We start from the raw sequence: 24,063 nt of genomic DNA on the forward strand, positions 1-24,063 counted from the left end.
GATAGGAACAGATGGCCCAGATGACAGTGGTCTACATCCAGAACTGATCCAAGACTGCTGCCTGAGATGATCGAGACTCACAGGATACTCCAGTCATGACTCTAAATTTTCTTTAGGTCCCCTTAAGACTATCAGCACCCCCAACCAGCAGGAAGTAGCCTGAAATACTACGCCCACATTCCCAACAAATGGATTATGGGTATTTTCCTTTGTTTAAAAAAAAAAGAGGGAAATGGTGCGGGAGAATTATCTGTATTCTGTCAATCATATTTTAATAAAACGCTGATTGGCCAGGCAGGCAGTATAGGCGGGAAAGCCAGACAGGAAGTAGGGGTGGAGCAAAGAGACTGGGAGTATTCTGGAAGCAGAAGCTCTCTCTCAGCCATTCCTGTGCAGACCACGGAAGAGGCAACATGTAAGCTGTCACACTGAGAAAGGTAATGAGCCCATGTGGCTAATGTAGATAAGAATAATGGGGTAACATATGTTATAAGAGTTAACAAGAAGCCTGACCTAATGGACCAATCAGTTTATAACCTTATAGAGTTTTGTGTGTGATTTTTCTTTGTTGCTTGCCGGCTGTTGGGGTACTGGGAGGGACAGAAACCCCAACAAGCCAGCCCTCATGTTACACATGAATAAAAAAAATAATAGGCATGCTTGTAGTATTTAAAATATTACTAAGCTCTGTCAGAAAAAAAGTACTTCAAGGTAACTCTGACCCTTATCTAACTTCGAGTAAAATCATGGTGTTATGGTTCTTGCTGCACAACATTTTGGCTGGCACTTCCAGGTTCCAGGGCCACGCATGCACTGACAAGCACTCAGACAAAGTACATAGTCACCTAGGGTACTTAGGCCCTAAATGTCTCATATGTAGCATGATCACATCACATACTTATGACACAGCTAGTTAAGCCCTTGTTCACATGTGCTACGCAGCCTTTAACAGCATGCATGTTGGCTCTATGCTCTCTCCTGGTGCCGGAGAATTGTCTGTATTCTATTAATCATGTTTTAAATAAACGCTGATTGACCAGGCAGGGAGTATAGGTGGGTAAACCAGACTGGAAGTAGAACAGGAGAATTCTGGGAAGGAGGAGGCCCAGTCCTCACCAGTCCTGCCCAGATCATGGAAGAAGCAAGATGTAATCTGCCTGGCTGTGAAAGGTACCTAGCCATGTGGCTAATATAGTTAAGAATAATGGATTGATATAAGTTATAAGAGCTAATAAGTAGCCTGAGCTAATGGGCCAATAAGTTTTATAACTTATGGAGATCTCTGTGTGATTTTCTTTGGGGCTTGCCAGCTGTGGGAACCTGGCAGACAGAAATCACCACAGCCAGCCTTCATGTTACACTCTCTCTGCACCAACATTCTCAGGCCTGCATGCACATTTCTTTCTCTTTAATAAACTCTTAAGCTGGGTTCCAGTTGTATGTTTCATGATCTTTTCTCACTTGCACATGGTCATTTTTTTGGTGCCATGAGACTCTGTAGGCTCTTCCACCCCTCTTCTGGGACCCAGACCATCGACCAGGTTTCTCCACAGCAACCCTCATTCCATTTTCCTGGCCACTGAACTCTGTGCACAGCAGTGGTTTTGATTGGTGAGTTTTTCCTTTCCAGTCACCTTAATTGTTTCTCCAAACCTGAGAACTTGACTGTTGAGCTTCCAGCAGTCCTCAACCCCAACCTTCAAGAATATGGTTGAGCCCTTTACTAACATTCACTGTTGGTTGCTTTCCATAGCTATAAAAGTGACTGGACCACCCAGGGTTGTCCTCCAGCTGCCCTGGACAGCCTCTAGCTAGACTCTATTACAAACCACCACCCTAGCACGGACATGTCCAGCTACCGGCCTTGGGGTTTGCGCTGTTTTTACCATTTTCATATTTTCAGCTATGGGAAACAAACCCTTAAAAACTATCAATCCAACCTCCCCACTGGGATATCTTTTAGAGACCCTAAAATCCCAGACTTTAATTTCTTACTTACAGATTCCCACTCTTCTTTATCCTTGCTCAAAAAAAAAATGATCCAAGTACCCTTAAGATAATAACCTAAAGTTGCTGCCTAACGCACCTTTGATCATGATATTCTGCAGGAGCTTTCTAACTATTGTCAGTGTACAGGCAGATGAAAGGAGTTTTCTTATAGCTAAACCTTTTACTATCTAAGCTCTAAGTCTGAGCCCTCTGTCGTTACAAGCTCTTTACCTGCTCACATGTTCCTAGCTATGCCATCTAAGACAGAGGAACACCCCACTTCTGCTCTGAACCCTGCTAACAAACCCCCCCTTTCCAACCTCAGCAGACAGCTGCTTCTACCTCTTCAGCTCTGCCCCTGCCCCCCGCCCGCCACCAATTACTCTATCAGTTCCTCTGTATCCTTCCTCCTCTCTGGTGCCTTGCCACGGCAGCTGCCCAGCTCTAGCACACCTCCTCTCATGTTCTCACATGCTGCAAAGGAACCCAACCCTGACCAAGCCAAGACAGCTACAGTTCTGTTATAAGAGGTGCCGGTGTTGATAGACTTGTCAGGGTACATGTTTCTTTCTCCCTCTCAGAACTCTCTCATGTAGAAAAAATACTGGGTTCTTATACATCTAATTCTACCTCTTTCATAAAGCAATTCCAATATATTGCCCAATCTTATAATCTCACTTTTAATGATATTTATATAATCTTTCTCTAATTTATGTATTTATGTAATCCTAATTCCTGAGGAGTGCATGTGATTTTGGGAGAAGGCCAGAGGGCATGCAAATGAGGTTCTCCAAACTAATGCAGAACACCCCCTGAGGGCAAAGGCAGTCCCCAAGTGGTAACAATACTGGGGTTATAACACCTCAGGTAGTATTTTAGCTAGAGACCAGTTTTGACTTGCCTTCTTGCTGGTCTCCATAAGGCTTCACTCAGGCCAGTAAACCATGATAAACTCTTAGAGGTTTTCAGAATACAAAGGAAAATCTATCTGAATTTTTAAATGCCTCACTGAAGCTCAATATACTAACATAAATGTAGAGACCACAGAGGGCAGACAGTTACTCATGACTTATTTTTTTCTCAGAGCTACCCTGACATTAGGGTTAAACTTAGGAATTTGGAGAAAGGCCCCTTGACCTCACAGGCAGAAGTCTTAGAGTTGGCTTTTAAGGTGTACCATGCAAGAAATGATAAAATCCCTAATCATAACTGTCAAGTGCTAGCCATGACCACCCAATCAGTCAAGGAGACAGATTGCTCTGTCCTTGCTGTCCATGCTGCTCTTTTGCCACCCAGGGCTTGAGAACTGCTAGGCCTGTGTTTCAAACGTGGTAAAACTGGGTACTGGGTCCAGGCATGTCCTAATTCTCATATTGGTCCCATGAGACCATGTCAAAAGTGCCACAGGGAAGAGCATTGGGCAGTAAATTTTCTTTATTCACATCATGGCATGGAGACATCAAACCCAGAAAATTCCCAAATTGACCTTCTAGATCTGGCCATGAACTATTGAGGCTGTACAGGCTCTTTTGAACCAACCACAACTATCATCTGTAATAGGGAGCCATGAGTAAATTTCACAGTATCAGGATAGTCCATCTCCATTCTCTTGAACACCAGAGCCACATACTCAGTACTGAGAGAGTTCTTGGGTCCTGCCTCTCCTTCTAGTTTCCATATTGTTGGGGTAAGAAGACAGCCTTATCTACCTCAGCATACCCCACCACTTAACTGCGTTTTTAGGTATATTTATCTCACTTATTCATTTTTAGTCATGCCAACCTGCCCGGTACCTCTTATGGGAGGAAATTATTTTAGCAAAAGTGGGAGCTTTAATTTTTGTTTGCTCCTTCCATTTGCCTCACCCCAGACTCACCAACAGCTTCCCTCCTCTTCCTTCTAGCCTCCCAGCTCCAACATGTCATTTCCTCTGCCAGCCTCTCAGGTGGACCCTCAAGTCTGGGACAACCAAAACCCCCTCTGTTGCTAAACACCATTTCCCAATTGTTATCCAATTACAGGATCCTACTAGATATATTACCCAAGCTCAGTACCCTTTCTCAATCCAGAGCCATAGGGGACTTAAGCCTACTATCTCTAACCTTCTAAGAAAAAGGGTACTTCTCCCACCTCTTCTCCTTTTAACACCGCTATACTTGCTGAAAAAAAAACTAATGGAACCTATTGCCTGGTCCAAGATCTCTGGCTCATTAACTCCACAGTGGTCCTTTTTCATCAAGTGGTGCCTAAACCTTATACACTTCTTTCCACTACCCTTCCAGGAATCTCTCACTTCTCAGTTCTAGATCTCAAAGATGCTTTTTTTCCCTCTATTCCTTTCATCTCTCAGTCTCAAAATATTTTTGCCTTCACCTGGACTGACCTTGACACTCATCTTTCCACACAGCTCACCTGGACTGTCCTTCGCCAGGGATTCTTGGACAGCCCACATCTATTTGCTCAGGCTTTAACTTCTGATCTACTCTCACTGTCTCTCCCTAAGTCTAAACTCACACAATATTTAGATGATATTTTCCTTTGCAGTCCAACCTTAGAGATTAATTGGAGTCTTTGGAAAGGCATAGTAATGGGATAGGGAAGGGTCTTGTGTGGAGAACCAACAGTAACCTCATATAAGTGGTAGGCAAGGAGTGAAAAAGAGGGGGTCCAGGAACACAGGAGGCCAGCTATTCCTAGGAACAATGAAACCTCTTTGTTTGTACAAGAAACTGCAGGAGACTGAATTAGTTTTTGTCTCTCTAGGGTGATAGCTTTTTGGGTGGGGGTAATAGTTAATCCCAAGTAAATGACCTGAGAGGTAGATAGTTGGACCTTAGAAGATACTGGGGTGGTAGAGGCACAGGCATTTTCCTACCCATTAGTGGAAAAAACCACTAATCAGCAGGTTGAATTAATAGCCCTTACCCATACACAGTTCAGTTAGCACAGAAAAAAATCTTTAAATAATTACACAGACTCCAAATTTGTCTTTCATATCCTCCTGTCCCAAATGGTCATCTTGAAAGGGCATGGGCTTCCTATGATGAAAGGAGGATCCATAACTAACTCAGGTTACATTATGGACTTGTTAAAAAACCTCCCATCTTTCCAAAGCTATAGGAATTATCATTGTCAGTCTCATCAGAATGACAGCTCCATTATTTCCATGTGAAATAATCTGGCTGATCAAACAACCAGAAGAGCAGCATTAAAGACCCCAAACCTACCTTGATCACCTCAGGGGGTTCATACAATACAACCTACGTTCTTGCAGAAACTCCCTGACACACGGTGAATTCTGTCCTACCTACTCCAGCTTTTTCATCCTAATAGCAAGGCTCTGTTTCACTTTTCACCTACAATTCACCTACAATCCACCCCCGAGGACTTAGAGTTCTTAAAATCTATCACTACCTCTTATAAAATCTATCAAAAGTCAGATCCCAAGCCCAAATATTGTTGCTTTCCATTTTCCACTGACCATGCCAAAGGATCCCTTTCAGGAACTGACTAGAAGCTTGATTTTATTCATATGGCCACAGTTTGATGAGTTAAATATCTCTTGGTTTTGGTGGACAGCATATCTGAGTGGACTGAAGCATTCCACACCACTAACAAGAAGGCCCAGACAGTTTCTGATGTTATTCTCTGAAGAAATTATATCCCAGTTGTCCTGTGCTACCTTCTCGCCAGCAAGAACGACACGGCACACTTAGGATCCTTCTGCAGAAAAGCTTTAATGCGTCTTGAGAGAGAGAGCATAAGCTTCCAAAGTGGAGACCCAGAATGAGGGGAACCCATCCCTTATATAGGAAACAGTCCTCGCTTCGGACGTGTCACTCTTGGATTGGTCCACTGCCCATCAACCCAGATGATGCCTGGGGAGTAGGCAGGGACGCAGCAGTGGAAAGTTACCAAGCCCATGTGTATTATAGTCCCACTGTCTCTCCCTCCCCAATGCTGGGATTATAGGTGTGTGCTACAACACCTTGAATTCACAGAGATCTGTCTCTGCCTCCCAGGCATTTGGATTAAAAGTGTGTACTGCCACACCTTGAAGTCACAGAGGTCAACTACCTCTGCCCCTTAAAGTCTCAGAGGTCAACGTATCTCTGCCTCCCAGTCATTGGATTAAAGGTGTGTGCTACCACACCTTGAAGTCACAGAGATCAACTACCTCTGTCCCTTAAAGTAATGGAGAATGTGGTTGCGGCCCTCCACATCCAGTTTAGAATCCCAGCCCTTTTTCAATCAGATAAAGGTCCAGAGTTTACCTCCCAGATCTCTCAAACTTTTTCTAAGACTCTTAACATTCTCTGCCATTTTTATATCCCATATCATTCTCAGTCCTTAGGGAAGGTAAAATGAACTAACCATTCCTTTTAAAATGTTCTTGTTAAGATGTTACAGGAGCTTCACCTTTACTGGGTAAAACTTTTACCTCTGGCTCTTCTCTGACTCTGGGCTCTCTCCAAAAGCCCTCTTTCCATCTTGCCCTTTGAACTCATATATGGGTGGCTGATTTTAAACCCTAGCTTCTCACCTAAACCTTACCCCTCCCTAATCACATGCTTACACAACTGCTGTTTCATCTTTGCTCCCTATCATGGGATTTTACTGACTGCTCTCTACCTCAACCATGAGCCAAACCCTGCCCATCTCCAATTAAAATTAGAGATCAGGTCCTCTTCTCCCCTCTCAGAATAATGCTATTCACTCCTCTCCACTAAATGGCAGGATCCCTGTAAAATAATTCTTGTAACTCTACCACTGCCGAACTTGAGGGTCTCCCTCATAGGATTCACCTGTCTCATCTCAAACCTTTTACTCTTCCATTTCAGGACCACACTCCTCATATATGGTAACTCGAACAGGGCTCTGCTCCCTTAAGTTCCAGAGGACACCAAGATCAGCTACTTTTTCTCCAGTTCCAGAAGAATAAAGTCTCATTACCTTACTCAACTGTCCTGTTCCAAACTTCATATGTTCTCCCTTCTAATTGTCCCTTTCCTCTTTCTCCTACCTGCTTTACAAATTTTCTGTATCTCCAATGTCATATTTAAATTTCCAGTTAACAATTCAGCTGTTGTTACAGAGACAATCATTAAACACAGAACTGGAGGCACAAAGACTGTCAGAGGCCAAGGTGGTATAGAAAGTCCTTCTGTATTTGTGTTGCTTTTATTGGATGAATAAAGAAACTGCCTTGACCTTTTGATAGGGCAGAACTTAGATAGGCGGGGAAGATAGCACTGAATGCTGGGAAGAAGTCCATGGTTCTCCTGCCCAAGACAGATGCAGGTTAGACTCATGCCAGTAAGTCACAGTCAAGTGACGATACACATTAATAGAGATGGGTTAAATCAAGATGTGAGAGTTAGCCAATAAGAGACTAGAGATAATGAGCCAAGCAGTAATTTAATTAATAAAGTTTCTGTGTGATTATTTCGGATATAAGCTATCTGGGTGGGATGGAACAAAGGGGCCCCGTGCACCCTTCAACAATCAGCTGCCCAATGTGGCCTACTAACCCCACGTAAAACCTAAAAGAATGGCTTGAAAAGAAATGCTAGGCACAAATATAGAGTTTAACACAGCTTTTTTGCTATTTGCTGGTGGGGTGCCATAGAGAAAATTTCCCGAATAAGCAGCTGTAGCAGGGAAAAGGTGCACAGTTTTAAAACACGGCTTCCTGGGCTGTACTGCCAGTGTGAACTCTGGCGATAAAGCATTTCAATAGCAATTGTGAGTCCAGATGTTTCTGTGCCACTTGGGATCGAGAGCATGCCTGTGGTTCAGCTCTTCCTGCCTGGGCAGGCAGCAGGATCAATCTACAAGACATGGGCAGGCAGGAGAACAGATTCCTGCCACCATACAGAGAGATATTTCCAGGCTACACAGCGCTCTGAGTGGCAGATTTTGCTGTAACTCAGATTAAAAGAGTTTATGTGCTGCACACTCATTCTCAGAGTTAAAGTGCTGACTGTAGCTCCTACCTGGCAGCCCCAGAGGTAAAAGAAATGGTATGTCCACCATTTTGAAATTGGAGAGAGGTGGAGCCAACATCCAGAGCCCCTGCAACTAAGCTGCTTAGCATTTTAAAAGCTTGTCAAGACAGTAGAGAATTAAAGGCCATGCAATAGGACAGATTCAGACATAAAAGACCACGAAGTGGGTCATAGTGTTAGATACATAGGCTTGGGAGAGAGAAGAAAGAGTTTTAAAAAGTCATAAATGAAGTTAATTGTTTTTTTTAAAAAAAGGGTAAAGTCTTTAAAGAGACAGAGTACAGATAGTCAACGTTTAAAAAATGATAAAGAAAAATAAGTCATTTAAAAAATGAAAATTCACAGATAGTCTAGATTTTGTGTATTATTGTGTTTTCTTTAAATTTTTTGACTGTGAAGGAGCAAAGTACAAAGAGATGTCTCATTGTGTGGGCTGCTAAGCTAAATCAGCAAGGATATTATAAAGGCATTATGATTTCAGAATTTGGGTCTAAGGATATGATGCTTTGGAAAAGAGGTTCTTCTTTTGTTTTCACAGAATGTGAGAACCTGTGGATTGCCTCCAGGCAAATATGGTTTGATAGACCACACCCTCCTGAAAGGTTGCTGTGAACACCCTCAAAAACTTCCTTTACTCAACTGCTGACTGGGATAAACCTAGCATACAGGATACACCATGAAAGACCTGATTAACAATGCCCCCATACAATCAAAAGCATTTAGGGAGATAAAAAATCTGTGCACATATTTCCAATATTGTTCTTTTACATTTAAAGGGGGATATGATATAGATATGATTAATTTGCATTGGTATGTATTTTGCTTTGTTAATATAAATTTAAGGTCAATTTTGATATATGTTTATTTCTGCTCTTGATTAAGGTATTGTGATTGTGTAGTTCATTTAAAAATGTAATGTATAATTAGGAAATATAGGTTGTTAATGAATAATCATCAATAACAGTCAAGCTTGTAGTCATGTTAGTTAGATTTTCTAGATATATAGAGATATATTTCAGTTAAATAGACATTCTTCATATCTTTCAAGGACTACAGAATATGGCATTTAAAATGGTTCAGTTACTTAGGGCTTTTCATGACAATGAGACACGTCTGCTCCTGGATGCATCAATCTACTTCAAGAGGAAGATGTGCATTGAAGAGGCTCCTTTTTGAGTTGGTTAGTCATTTGCGCAAGAAACTGCTCTTGCCTGGACTGTTGCAAAACTGAATACAAAGAACCCACAGAGAGTAGACTGCTGAACTTGCTTAAAGGTGAGATGCTCCTTTGGGGTTCCTGATTCATGAAAGAGTCTGTGGGACATTCTGCAGAATACAGAAGAAAGTGCTTAAACTGTCTTTGAATTTTCCTGCTTCATGGAATTGTCTGCTGGATGCTATGGGCCTATAGGCTAATAGCAATGGTACAGAGGAACTTTGGGTGACTGTACAGGCAGTGAGATTTCTCTGTCATTTCTAATGTTTTGGAAGTTGCTTACTTCTTGTTTACTTAGGTAATATTATATCCTTTTGGAGTCTTTGATGGAGTTGAAGAATAGATAGTCATAGTTTTCCATTGTTAGGATAAATGATAAAATAAATCTAAATATTGTAACTGTAATTCTTACTTGATACCTGTTACTATGTTAAGGCTTTTCTTTTTTGTTTAAACAGAAAAGGGGAAATGACATAGGAGTATAGTAAAGAGGCAAGTAGGCCTGATTTTCATCCTGCTTGGCTCCCACACGGCTAGATTTACACCCGAAATAATTACATGCAAACTGTATTCATTTAAACAATGCATGGCCCATTATATCTAGCCTCTTCTTGGATAATTCTCACATCTTGATTAACCCATTTCTAATAATCTGTGTAGCACCTCGTGACTGGCCCCATGGCATCTGCATGACTTTGTGTCTTTCTCCTAGCATTCTGTTCTGTCTACTCCACCCACCTATGTTTTGACCTATCAGACCAAGAAGTTTTTTTATTAATTAAACAATGAAAGCAATATATAGACAGAGGCCCACCGACATCATTTCCCCTTTTTCTGTTTAAATAAAAAAGAAAGGCTTTCATTTTAACATAGTAAAATTACATACAGCAAAACAGTTATAAAGCAAGAATTACAATCATAATATTTATATGTATTTTATCTTTTATCATAACTAAGGAAAACTATAACTATCTATTTATTCTTCAACTCCATCAAAGACATAAGAAGGATGTAATACTACCTAAGTAAACAAGAAATAAGCAACTTCCAAACTCTAGAAATGACAGAGACATCTTGCTGCCTGGACAGTCACCCAAAGTTTTTTTGTACCGCTTGCGCATCCATCTTCGGCCTTCAGGGCCATAGTATCCAGAGACATTTCTATGAAGCAGGAAATTTCAAAGACAGTTCAGTCACTATTTGCTGTGTCCTGCACAATGTCTCGCAGACTCTTTCATGAATCAGGAACCCTGAATGACCATCTCACCTTTAGGCAAGTTCAGCAGTCCTCTCTGTGAGTTCTTTGTGACCCGTTTATGCATCAGTCCAGGCAAGAGCAGTTTCTTGCCCAAATGGCTAACCGACTCTATAAGGAGCCTCTTCAATGCCCATCTTCCTCTTGAAGTAGATTGGTGCTGCCAGGAGCAGATGTCTCGCATTGTCAAGAAAAGCCCTAAGTTATTAAAACATTTTAAATGTCATATTCTGTAGTCTTTGAAAGATATGAAGAATGCCTATTAACTGAAATATATCTCTATATATCTAGAAAATCTAACTAACGTGACTACAAGCTTGACTATTATTGATGATTATCCACATTTCCTAACTATACATTACATTTTTAAAATGAACTATACAATCACAATATCTTAATCAATATCAGAAATACATATACATATAACAAAATTGACCTTAAAATCCATACCAATGCAAACTATTCATATCTATACCATATCCCACTTTAAATGTAAAAGAATATTGATAAACAATATTTGGGAATATGGGCGTAGTTATTTCTCTTCAAACTTCTTCTTGCTGTATGGGGGTGCTGTTAATCAGGTCTTTCATGGTATAACCTGTGTGCTGGGTTCCTCTCAGTCAGCAGTTGAGTGAAGTAATTTTTTGAGGGTGTTCACAGCAACCTTTTATGAGGGCATGGTCTATCATACCATACTGAGATAGAAGCAATTCACAGGGTCTCATCCTCTGTGAAAACAACAGAAGAATCTCTTTTCCAATGCATCATAACCTTAGATCCAAATTTTGAAGTCAAGGTATTTTCAAATATCTATCTTGGATTAGTTCAGCAGCATTTATAAACAAATATCTTTTAGCAGCTCTTGCTCCTTCCTCAGCATTCAAACAATTTAAAGAGAGCATAATAGCATACAGTATCAAGATTCTCTGTGTATTTTCCATCTTTGTGTGGCTTTATTTTAACCTTTATTTCATTTATTTTTACTTTTTGAGACAGGTCCTTTGTATATCTTTGTCCTGGAATAACTCTGTAGATCAGGCTGTCCTTGAACTCACAGAGATACACTTGTCTCTGCCTCCCAAGTGCTAGAATTAAAGGTGTGTGCTACAACACTTTGAACTCACAGAGATTGTCTGTCTGTCCCTGCCTCCCAGGCATTGGGATTAAAGGTGTGTACCACCACACCCAACTACTCTTTTTTCACTTTAAGAAATTTAACCTTTAGCCTGCATATATTTTTAACACACTGTAAACCATTTAGAGATTTTCTTTGAATCTCTCTTTACTGTATATTTCTCTTTTTTTCTTACCACATGAGTCTTTATGGAGAGGATTAAAGTCATGGCTTTGACAGCTGTATCCAGCCATTTCCTTAATTTTCTGGCCTCATGGCAGAGCTACTGCTTGAGCCATTTTTATTGCCACAACTCTGTGGTGTTTCAAGGTCCCTGCCAGCAAGCAAGCTGCAACATTCTGCTCACAGACCACAATCAAAACCTGCAAAGTAGGACTGCCTGACCAAAAGAGTCAGAGTTCGCCCTGGCAGGACAGCTCAGAAAGTCGGCATTTTAAAATGGCACAGCATTTTTCCTGCTAAAGCTGAAAACCGAAAAGCATGCATTCAGCTTTTCATCAACACCATTTAAGTTTTTCGTGGCAGGATCTCTTAAAAGAGCTGCAGGGTTTTTCAGCTAAAGTTGAGTCAGGAAGCCTCTCTTAGATGAGAGTGCTTGCTTGCCTCTAGCAAGCAGAGCAGACCTGGGAAATTGCTGCCACCAAGAAGTCATGCTTTATTCTATTCTTTCCCAAGCTTTCTGTGGATTCACTTATCCATGTTGGTCCTTCTATATTTGTGTTGCTTTTATTGGTTGAATAAAGAAACTGCCTTGGCCTTTTGATAGGCCAGAACTTAGATAGGCAGGGGAAACAGCACTGAATGCTAGGAAGAATTGCAGAGTGGCAGACACCATGGTTCTCCTGCCTGAGATGGATGCTGGTTAGACTCATGTCATTAAGCCACAGTCAAGTGGCAATACATGTTAATGGAGATGGGATAAATCAAGATGTGAGAGTTAGACAATAAGAGGCTAGAGATAATGTGCTAGGCAGTAATTTAATTAATAGCGTTTCTGTGTGATTATTTCAGCTGTAAGGTAGCTAGGCGAGATGGAACAAAGGGGCCCTGCGCACCCTTCAACACCCAGGTGGTAAGAAACAATAACAAGTTTTGGGACATTCACAACCCCAGACTCCAAAGGGAAACTCATGAAATGGACTTTATCATAACACTGAATGCAGCAGTGTCTCCTGGATGTAAAGGTAAAACAAGTGTCTTACGATTTGTTTCAGGTCAAAGATTAATAGGTCTAATAATTCCCCTTTCTTCTCTTCCCTCTTCTCCCACTATCTTCTATTCCAACACTATACTATTGTAAGCATAAGCTTTGAATGTGTCTAAAATTTATCTCTTTTTAAACATTTTCATAAGCTCGAGGGAGGCAAATTGGACCTACATGAACAGACCAGACTCACCCAAGAATAAATATTATTCAATTCTCCCATTGTCATTCCTGGTCTCGGGAACTCCTGGGAAACTCCCTCGTCTACCTTGGAAACCCAGGGAAACCCCCCTCCACCTTCCATCTTGGGATCTTCTCCCTCAATCACCAGAATCTAATTTTTTTTTTCTAAATAGAATCTTCTGCCTTACTAGCATCTTGCTAGTTCCAAGATGCCAGCCAGCCAGTTTCACAGAGTCTGGGAAACACAGAAGTAACCAGCTACTTCAGGATGTAGTTTAGCACCCCAACTCTCTGATGCCCACAGAGCCAGCAGGAAGCAGTCTTGAAAGATGTGATGCCCCATTCCCACCCACTGGAAACCCTGAAACCCTCAATTTTTTAATAATAAACAAAATGGTGAAATGTTATGTTCCTGCCACACAGTGTTGTGGCTGATACTTCTGGGTTCTAGGACCATGCATATGCTGACAAATGCTCAGGCCAACTGAATAGCTAGCTATCTAGGGTCCTTAGGTCCTATGGGACCTATATGCAGCATGGTCATGTCACCTATGTATGACACAGCTACGTAAGCCCTTATGCATATGCATGACCTTCTTCACCTATGTATGCCATAGCTACATAAACCCATGTGCATGCACTAGGCAGCCTTTAAAAGCAGGCATGCCTGTACCATGTTCTCTCCCTGTACCAATTTTCTCAGGTCTGCGTGCACATATTTTTCTCTTTAATAAACTCTTAAAGTTGGTTTCGTTGTGTGTTTTGTGATCTGTTCTCTCTCATACCAGGTAATTTCATATGATCTTTATGAGTTTTGCTTTTAAAACCTCTGTATTGCTGCCTAAGCTTAGACACTAACAGACTGATTTTTCAGAGCCACAAGCCCACTCTTTATCTGTCCATAAATGAAAATGACTTAAAACTTTTAATTGACATAAACAGCATGGTTGTCCATCACTGTTTGGTTTAATCTTAATAAATGCCTCTCTGCCAATGCAAGAAATTCCAATCAAACCAGATTAGACAGAATTAAAATGTCTGTGTTTAATAAATGTGGCATTCTCAGGTGGATCGGGATAGTATACAGGGAGAAAAGCCTACGCAAACCCAAAACTACATGTTCCTTTGACCAACATGAGCCTAAATACCCTGTAGGAGTGGTCCTGACCCTCTCCAGGGGAGGAGTCAGCGCTTGGCAGGCTGGGAGTTAGAGTCTGGACTGGGGCAACTCCCAGGCCAGGGGCTTCCAATCATCTCAGACTTCTGGGTATAGGGATGTTAGAGGGCTGGGGTGATGCCCCCAACTTAATATTACAATAACTATCTCACTTGTTTTATTTTATTGGTGGTTCCAGAGAGATCTCACACTTCATGGGAATCATCCTTATTCCTAGTCTTCCTAGACAGAGAGAGATTGCAGGGGAGGCACCTCCTGATAAATGTTTCAAGGTCCCACTCCTCTCACTTAGTTTGGAGAGGTCTGGAATGACAGGTGTTTTCCAGAGCATGAAAACCAATCAAGTCCTTGTGACAATCCTAAGAAGGTAAATATGTGTATCTGAATACATAAATACATAAATAAATAATAAATAAATAATAAATCTGGTTCTGATTTCTGATTCTTGTTGAGGAGAATGAGCCCCAAAATGATAGGCCATTTCTGGTGAGTATTTTTCTTCTCAGTAAGGGAGGTATTGAAAACCCTTTTTATGGTGTGGAAAGAAAATTCCAATGAGAAACTGTTCACCAGTCTTTCCATACTAAGTTGGAACACCAGTAGTGAGGGACCCTGCATTCTGCTTGTGCCTTTTCTGAGATATTTGGTTTAGGTTTTGCTTGAATAAATGGGCAGTCAACTATGTGAATGACTAAATGAATGCTGGGAAAGTTTGGCCCAGGGAGTTAATTTGAATTTTTTGATTCTGTACCTGGTGTTTATATTTTCTCTTGTCCCCTCAAAGGGGAGCTTAGTATGATTGATTAATTGGTTGAGATTTTGTTCATTTTTCTAGATTCTGACATTGTTGTGAGTCACAAACATTATACAGTAAAAGTACAGCTGACAGATCACTAGACAAGGTCACTGGAGTAGTAAGAAACCTGTTTTACAGAGCTTTGGGAACACCTGTCTTTTGTATAGTCACTGTCAATTCTGTAGAAATCTTGCAAAGCCATGACTTTTCCCTTTCCATAATGGTTTCATCACAAAATATTCTAGCAGTGCATGAATCACTCTAAACATAACTTTCCCCATACTGGCAGCTGTGTGCTCTTTTCCCACATTGTGGGGCCCTGGTGTGAAAGCATTTACTCCGTCAAATTTTTTTTGTCTTTACCCCTAAAAAACACAGGAAAAAAAGCTTAGGTTGCTTAAACAACCCCAAAGAAAAGAGTTCTTTCTCTCCAGGATGTCACCAGGCACCCTGTCAGGGCTGAAAGAAGCAGTCTCCAAAGAAATTCCCTTTAATTCAGCTAGCTTTTGTTCTGACCTGTGCTAGTTGCCATTGTTACCACAAGGCAATGTTCCCAGTGGAAGTATCAGAGAATACAACAGTACTGCTGCATTTTTCTCTTCTCTTTTTCTACGCAATTATTAATGACAAACTTCTAGTTTAACTAGTCATACTTAAGAAATCTAGTTAGAACACAAAATACCCCGTTTTTCCTTTTCTTAGAATTTTGTACTGATTTATCCTCCCGGAGTCTACAGGAAAGCTTCACAGCCATGCCCTCTATGAGACATAAAACAACTGCCCTATCTGCCTTACCTGTCTTGTTCGCCCTAAGAAATGTATGTTATTTATCAATGAATTATTAATTATTTCTGTGTGGGAATGGGAAGAACACCAAAAGGGAACAGAAAATGGGGAACAGCAAAAATCATCCAGGGGAACATCGGGAGAGCATAGAAATAATGAATAAAACATGATAAAAACGACTTACATGAGAGAATTTGTTTGCCTCAGATATCTTTAGTCAGTTTTTGCCTGATTTAATGAGCCTTCTGAATCCTGAGAGGTTTAAGGGGGCATCTCAACATATACCTCAGTATGTCACTGTGTGGCACCCTCTCTACACCATTGATCATTTCTCTCTCTTTTTTTTTTTTTTAAAAAAATCTTCTATCAGATAGTACATCTCAACCCTAGTTTCCCCTCCCTTCTTTCCTTCCAGTCTCTCCATCACCCCACCCCTCTCCCCCATATCCACCCTCCCTCTGTCTTTCCTCAGAAAAGAGCAGGCCTCACAGGAATATCAGCCAAACATGGTATAATAAGCTACTATAAGATTAGACACATATCATCACATCAAAGTTGCTCAAAGCAACTCAGTAGGAGGAAAAATGTCCCATAAGTAGACAAAAGAGCCACTGACCACCCCTGCTCCCACTTTTAGAAATGCAAAAGAATGTCAAGCTACTAAGCAATAATGCACTGCAAAGGTCCTAGGTTAGACACCTACAGACTCCCTGATCTCTGGGAGCCTCCCAGCATCCAGGTCTATTGATTCTGTGGGCTGTATTCTCATGGTGTCCCTGACCCCTCTGGTTCCTCCACAGAACTTCCCAAACTTCACCTAATGTTTGACTCTGGGATTCTGCATTTGCTCCTGTTAGTTGGTCAATTGCTGGTTAAATTTTCTCTGGGAATTTTTATGAAGATTATTCTAGGCTTTGGTCCCAGAACACTCTGTAGACAGGACAAACTGTAGGTCAAAGGTTTTGTGGGTAAATTTGTGTCCCAGTCCCTCCAATTGCAACCTTGTCTGATTACAGAAAATGACCTGTTTAGGCTCCATGCACCCCATTACTGGGAGTCTTTGGGTTACTTGATCAAAGACATCAACATAAAACCAGATACACTGAACTTGATAGAAGAGAAAGTGGGGAATAGCTTTGAACACACTGGCACAAGAGACAACTTCTTGAACAAAATACCAGTTGTATAGACATTAAGATTGACAATTAAAAAATGGGACCTCATGAAACTGAAATGCTTCTGTAAGGAAAAAGACACCATCAATTGGACAGAAAGGCAGCCTAAAAAATGGAAAACATTTTCACTAAGTCTCCACCTGACAGAGGAATAATATCTAGAAAATATAAAGAACTCAAGAAACTAGACATCAAAATTCAAAATAATCCCATTAAAAATGGAATACAGATATAAAAAGAATTCTCAGCAGAGACATTTCAAATAGCTGAGAAACACTTAAAGAAATGTCCTTAGTCATCAGTAAAATGCAAATCAAAACAACTCTGAGATTCCATCTTACACTTGTCAGAATTGCTAAGATCAAAAACACAAGTGACAGCTCATGCTGGCAAGGATGTGGATCAAGGGGAACACTCTTCCACTGCTTATGGTTATACAAACTTGTACAGTCACTTTGTAAATCAATATATCAGTTTCTCAGAAAATGGGGAAATCAAGACTCAGCTATACCACTCCGGTTCATTGTCACCTTTTCTGCAACAAACAACTCCTAACCTTTCAAAGAAGGAAAATTCCAGTTATACTAATCTGCTCCTGGACACACACACACACACCACCACCACCACCACCACCAGCATCAGCAGCATCAGCAGCATCAGCAGCAGTAGTAGCAGAAACAACAGCAACAGCAGCAGAAACAACAACAGCAAAACAAAACTAAGATTCTTACTAGATCCCACAACAAGGGACCTGTGAAAGGTGTTAGGTGAGGTCATTATATCTTCACTGCCATAGGCGCTGGGTTGATCATATTAGTCATTTATTTTCTTGAGTTAACACATGCCAGAATCTGCCCATAGCTGTGGATGTCTTTTTCTTTGTTGTTGGTTTTCTGATATTTACCACTAGAGATCACATTGTCCTTATCCTTCAGTTTACACTTAGGACAGCCAGTATGCAGGTGAATATCAGGCATTCCTTTCTGAAGGCCCATGGATCAAAGAAATTCCAATGTAAGTACACAGTCTAAGAGAGCCTTTGCTAACAACTATTTAGTCAAATGGATAAGGTTATCTGTATCTTCTCATTCATTAATAAGCATGAAAGAAGGGGAACATGTTCTGATTATTTGCTCCATCAATATGAGATATGTTTCTTTAATACCTCATGAACTTAATGAATTTCTAGTCTTTTAAGATCCAATATTAAAGTAAAAACTCTCAAGCAAATGTTCTCTTTGACCTCATTTTTGGTCAAATTTATTACAAAGCATGATAAGTACTCATCATAAACAGCTTGCAACATGTACGCATAATCTAAAAAATATAGAATAACCTTTATCCTCAGCCTGTTTGGGTCAGAAATACTGGAAAGGGAAGACAAAACACAAAATTGTTGATCTCAGGGTATGATGGAATGGTTAAAGAAATCAGACATAAAGAAGGAAAGAATAGAGAAGAAAGAGATTTGAAGATGCTGACCAGAAGGAACACATAGACCTCTCATGTAAAGTCTCCTACGCAACTAAGCTGTTCTTCCTTTGCTTCGAGTTATTACTGGCACCTGGAAGACTATGATGCTAAGGGAAAGAGTTCTCTCTATTTTCTCCACCAACTAACTGCAGGGCTAGTTTAGACTACCCCTGAGATCCACCCATAGCCCTATAGCCAATGTTCCCCTCCCCCATTTTTTCCCCCAATTTCCATGTTATCCCAAGTACTCCAGAGCCCAGTGTTCCCTGCAAGTCCAGCAGAGAGCTGTGTGCATATACAATAGAGACAAAGGTTAGCCTGGGGTGGAAGGTGTATGGTGGCATCTATCCGACAGTAGCAGCTAAAGGAGACATGCACCTTACCATACTAGGCTCCTGTCTCAGAGTTCACTCATGGTGACAGCTCTTTGATTCAAAACTCCTGAGAGTTCTAAGGAAGAGCAAGGACAAGTCACTCATAGTTTTATAGGTTCCGAGCAAACAGTCAAAGCCATTCACAGATGCCAGTACCCAAGGAATTTTTGCTATACAGGGACAAAATTTTCCCTTCAAAACCAGTCATTTCATCTCCATTTTACTTTTAGGCACTTTTCACCTTGAACTCAGAGCAATCTTGGTATCACTTTATTTGTTCTAGATCAGAAGACAGCTATGTTTTTTTTTTGTTTGCATGCTAAAATTGCTCAAGAAATGTGAAGATAAGTAAGTTTTCCCTTCCCCAAGATAGCCTGCTTCCAAATGCCTCCACTAAGTATTAACAGCTCCAGAGCCCAAGAGCTAGGTGTGGGGTTGGGAAGCTAGCCGACAGAGGACTGGCCTTTCCTCTGGGCCTTTCCCAGGTGTATAAAATGGAGAATATGCCCTCTCCTGCTATTCCTCCCCAGGAAAGAATACCTGGGGTCTGCTTTGCCATTTCTAGTTTTAGGTGCAGTAGCCTAAGTTTCTGCCCTTTTAGTCAAGGATGAAATCTTCCAACAGTAAAAGATCAAAGCACCACACTTATCAGGGTCCAGGCTGCTACTCTGTATTAATAGTAGATGTGAGGGCTGTCTATGGTTTCCACAATGATAACTTGTGGTTGAAGAGTCATTTCCTTGTAATACTGGATATGTCATGACTCCACTTCCAAGTCCTTCTACACAATGTTCATTCAGGTATATCACCTTGACTATTTTTAAATCCTGGAGGAACTCCCAAGTAATTAATGGGTATAACTGCATGTGTCTAGGGGATTTCAGAGTTCATTGTCTGGCACAGACAAAGAATTGAATGACTGGCAGACCAAGCTGTGGAGAAAGGGAAAACAACAGCTTTATCCCTTCAGGATGGGAGGAGATCAGGCCCGGAAGTCTAGAAAATGGACACTGGCATGGGTGTTTTAAAGGGCCTCCAAGTCCTGCCTTTCCCTCAGGGCTCCTTTCTAAATACTCAGCCCTGTGTCTTTCAGTTATTTCTCCTGTAAGAGTCTTTGGGGAACAAGAAACTTCCCTCTCTGAGAACCACCCTTAACTTTACCTGCCTAGCTATGTTCCTCTAATCCTGATTCAAATACCAACTTTAGAGCCAGTGTCTCAGTGAGCTCACACAGCATAAGAGAATTGAACTATATTACCTGTATCCAAAAGGCATTTGCTTTCTTTTTAAATAAACCTGATCACTGTATTTTACATTGGATAGGAAAGACATTCTTGAGTCCAGTGACAAGTGGTTGGACCTAAATCATCTGTCTCATTTTAATCTGCATAGAGTTGACCAAATGAGTCATAGCTGCTGAATCTGCTGGAGCCTGACAAGAGACAGAAAGCATTTTCCTTTAGAATACTGTAAGAAACACCCTCTATCATCTTTAAATTTTATTTTATTTTTTTTGAAGAGAAAGTAATTTTATTAAATTATAAAAGTTTCCATTTCCGTCCCTCCTCCCAACACCCTCCCCCCCACTCCCTCTCCTCCTCCCTCTCCATCCCTAAGAGCAGTCAGGGTTTCCTGCCCTGTGGGAAGTTCAAGTTCCTGCCCCCTCCCTTCAGGTCCAGGAAGGTGAGTATCCAAACAGACTGGATCCCCAAAGTCCAGTATATGCAGAGGAAACAAGACCCAGTGTCATTGTCAATGACAGAGTCTTCAGAAAGACTCCGGGCCAGCCACATTCAGAGACTCCGGCCACATTCAGAGAATCTGGTTGGATCACGTGCTCATTCAGTCTCAGTCCAACTGGCCTTGGTGAACTCTCATTAGATCAGCCCCCTTGTATCAGTGGGTGATCGCATCACTTGCAGTCCTGATTTCCTTTTTCATTTTCTTTTTTTTATTATTTAAATACAATACTGTTTTTTTTGAAAGTAATTTTATTAAATTATAAAAGTTTCCATTTATGCCCCTCTTCCCAACACCCTCCCACTCCCCCCTCCCTCTCCTCCTCCCTCTTTGTCCCTAAGGGCAGTCAGGGTTTCCTGCCCTGTGGGAAGTTCAAGTTCCTCCCCCCTCCCTCCAGGTCCAGGAAGGTGAGTATCCAAAGAGACTGGATCCCAAAAATCCAGTATATGCAGAGGAAACTAGTCCCAGTGTCATTGTCAATGGCTTCTCAGAAAGACTCCAGGCCAGCCACATTCAGAGAATCTGGCCACATTCAGAGAATCTGGTTGGATCACGTGCTCGTTCAGTTGCAGTCCAACTGGCCTTGGTAAACTCTCATTAGATCCGACCCCTTGTATCGGTGGGTGATAGCATCCCTCGCAGTCCTTCCTCATTTTCTTCGTCCTTCTGCTCCTCATTTGGATCTTGGGGGGCTCAGTCCGGTGCTCCAATGTGGGTCTCCGTCTGTATCGCCATCCATCGCCAGATGAAGGATCTATGGTGATAAGCAAAATATTCATCAGTATGGTTATGGGCCAAGGCCGGTTCAGGCACCCTCTCCTCTGTCCAGACAACAATCTGGGGATCTCTCCTTGGACCTGGGATCCCATATATAATCAAGTTTCCTGTAAACCCGAAAATGACTCCCTTAGTTGAAATATATTCTTCCCTGCTCCCATATTCATCCTTCCTCCCTTCCCCCCATCCCGGTCAACCGAGCTATCTCCATTCCTCCCCTACTCCCTTCTCTCTAACCCTCTCCCCTTCCAACAACCTTCCCACCCCCACCCCCATGCACCCAAGGTTACCTAGGACTCTTGACTATTTCCTACCTCCTGGCGGATAGCTAAATAATCTTCATCAGGTTCGTCTTCTTATTTAGCTTCTCTAGGATCACGAATAATAGGCTCAAAAACCTTTAACTATGGTTAGAATCCACTTATGAGTAAATACATACCGTGTTCCTCTTTTTGGGTCTGGCTTACCTCACTCAGTAAAGCGTTTTCTATGTCCATCCATTTGCATGCAAAATTCAAGATGTCATTATTTTTTACCGCTGAGTAAAACTCTAATGTGTATATGTTCCACACCTTTTTTAACCATTCTTCTATTGAGGGGCACCAAGGCTGTTTCCAGGTTCTGGCTATTACAAATAGTGCTGCTATGAACATAGTTGAACAAACGCTTTTGTAGTATGTTCGGGAATCTCTAGGGTATATTCCCAGGAGAGGAATTGCTGGGTCCTGAGGGAGATTGACTCCCAGTTTCCTGAGAAACCGCCACACAGATTTCCACAGTGGCTGCACAAGTTTGCATTCCCACCAACAATGGATGAGTGTTCCCCTCATTCCACATCCTCTCCAGCATAGGCTATCATTGGTGTTTTTGAGTTTAGCTATTCTGACAGGTGTAAGATGGTATCTCAAAGTGGTTTTGATTTGCATTTCCCTGATCACTAAGGAGGTTGAGCATGACCTTAAGTGTCTTCTGGCCATTCGAAGTTCATCTGTTGTGAATTCTCTGTTCAGATCAGTACCCCATTTTTTAATTGGGTTAATTAGAGTTTTAGTGTCTAGTTTCTTGAGTTCTTTGTATATTCTGGAGATCAGACCTTTGTCTGATGAGGGGTTGGTGAAGATCTTCTCCCAGTCAGAAGGCAGCCTTTTTGTCTTACTGAGAGTGTCCTTTGCTTTACAGAAGCTTCTCAGTTTCAGCAGGTCCCATTTATTCATTGTTTCTCTTATTGTCTGTGCTACTGGGGTTCTACTTAGGAAGTGGCCTCCTGTGCCTATATCTTGTAGACTACTTCCCACTTTCTCTTCTATCAGGTTCAAAGTGGACAGATTGATGTTGATGTCTTTAATCCATTTGGACTTGAGTTTTGTGCATGGTGATAGATATGGATCTATTTTCATTCTTCTACAGGTTGACATCCAGTTATGCCAGCACCATTTGTTAAAGACAATTTCCTTCTTCCATTGTATACCTTTAGCTCCCTTGTCAAAAATTAGGTGTTCATAGGTTTGAGGGTTAGTATTTGGGTCTTCTATTCGATTCCATAGGTCGACTTCTCTGTTCTTATGCCAATACCAGGCTGTTTTCAATACTGTAGCTCTGTAATAGAGTTTGAAGTCAGGGATAGTAATGCCTCCAGAAGTTCCTTTATTGTATAAGATTGTTTTGGCTATCCTGGGTTTTTTGTTTTTCCATATAAACTTGATTATTGTTCTCTCAAGGTCTGTGAAGAAGTTTGATGGGATTTTGATGGGGATTGTATTGAATCTATAGATTGCTTTTGGTAGAATTGCCATTTTTACTATGTTGATTCTCCCAATCCAAGAGCAGGGGAGGTCTTTCCATTTTCTGGTATCCTCCTCAATTTCTCTTTTCAAAGGCTTAAAGTTCTTGTCAAATAGGTCTTTCACATCCTTGGTTAGAGTAACCCCAAGATATTTTATGCTATTTGTGGCTATCGTGAAAGGTGATGTTTCTCTGATTTCCCTCTCTGTTTCTTTATCCTTTGTGTATAGGAGTGCCACTGATTTTTTGGAGTTGATCTTGTATCCTGCCACGTTTTAAAGGTTTTTATCAGCTGTAGGAGTTCTTTGGTAGAGTTTTTGGGGTCGCTTATGTACACTATCGTATCGTCAGCAAATAACGAAAGTTTCACTTCATCCTTTCCAATTCGAATCCCCTTGATCCCCTTATGTTGTCTTATTGCTATTGCTAGAACTTCAAGCACTATATTGAAGAGGTATGGAGAGAGTGGACAGCCTTGTCGTGTTCCTGATTTTAGTGGAAAGGCTTTGAGTTTCTCTCCATTCAATTTGATGTTAGCTGTCGGCTTGCTGTATATTGCTTTTATTATATTTAGGTATGATCCTTGTATCCCCAGTCTCTCCAACACCTTTATCATAAATGGGTGTTGAATTTTGTCAAACGCTTTTTCAACATCCAATGAAATGATCATATGGTTTTTTTCTTTCAGTTTTTTTATATGATGGATTACATTGATAGATTTGCGTATGTTGAACCATCCCTGCATCTCTGGGATGAAGCCTACTTGATCATAATGGATAATTTTTCTAATGTGTTCTTGGATTCGGTTTGCCAGTATTTTATTGAGAATTTTCGCATCGATGTTCATGAGTGAGATTGGCCTGTAATTCTCTTTCTTGGTTGTGTCTTTGTGTGGTTTTGGTATTCTGGTGACTGTAGCTTCATAAAAGGAGTTTGGCAGTGACTTTTCTTTTTCTATATTGTGGAATACATTAAGGAGTATAGGTATTA

The sequence above is a fragment of the Myodes glareolus genome, chromosome X (assembly GCF_982192425.1).
Source record: "Myodes glareolus chromosome X, mMyoGla1.1, whole genome shotgun sequence".
Lineage (NCBI taxonomy): Eukaryota > Metazoa > Chordata > Mammalia > Rodentia > Cricetidae > Myodes > Myodes glareolus.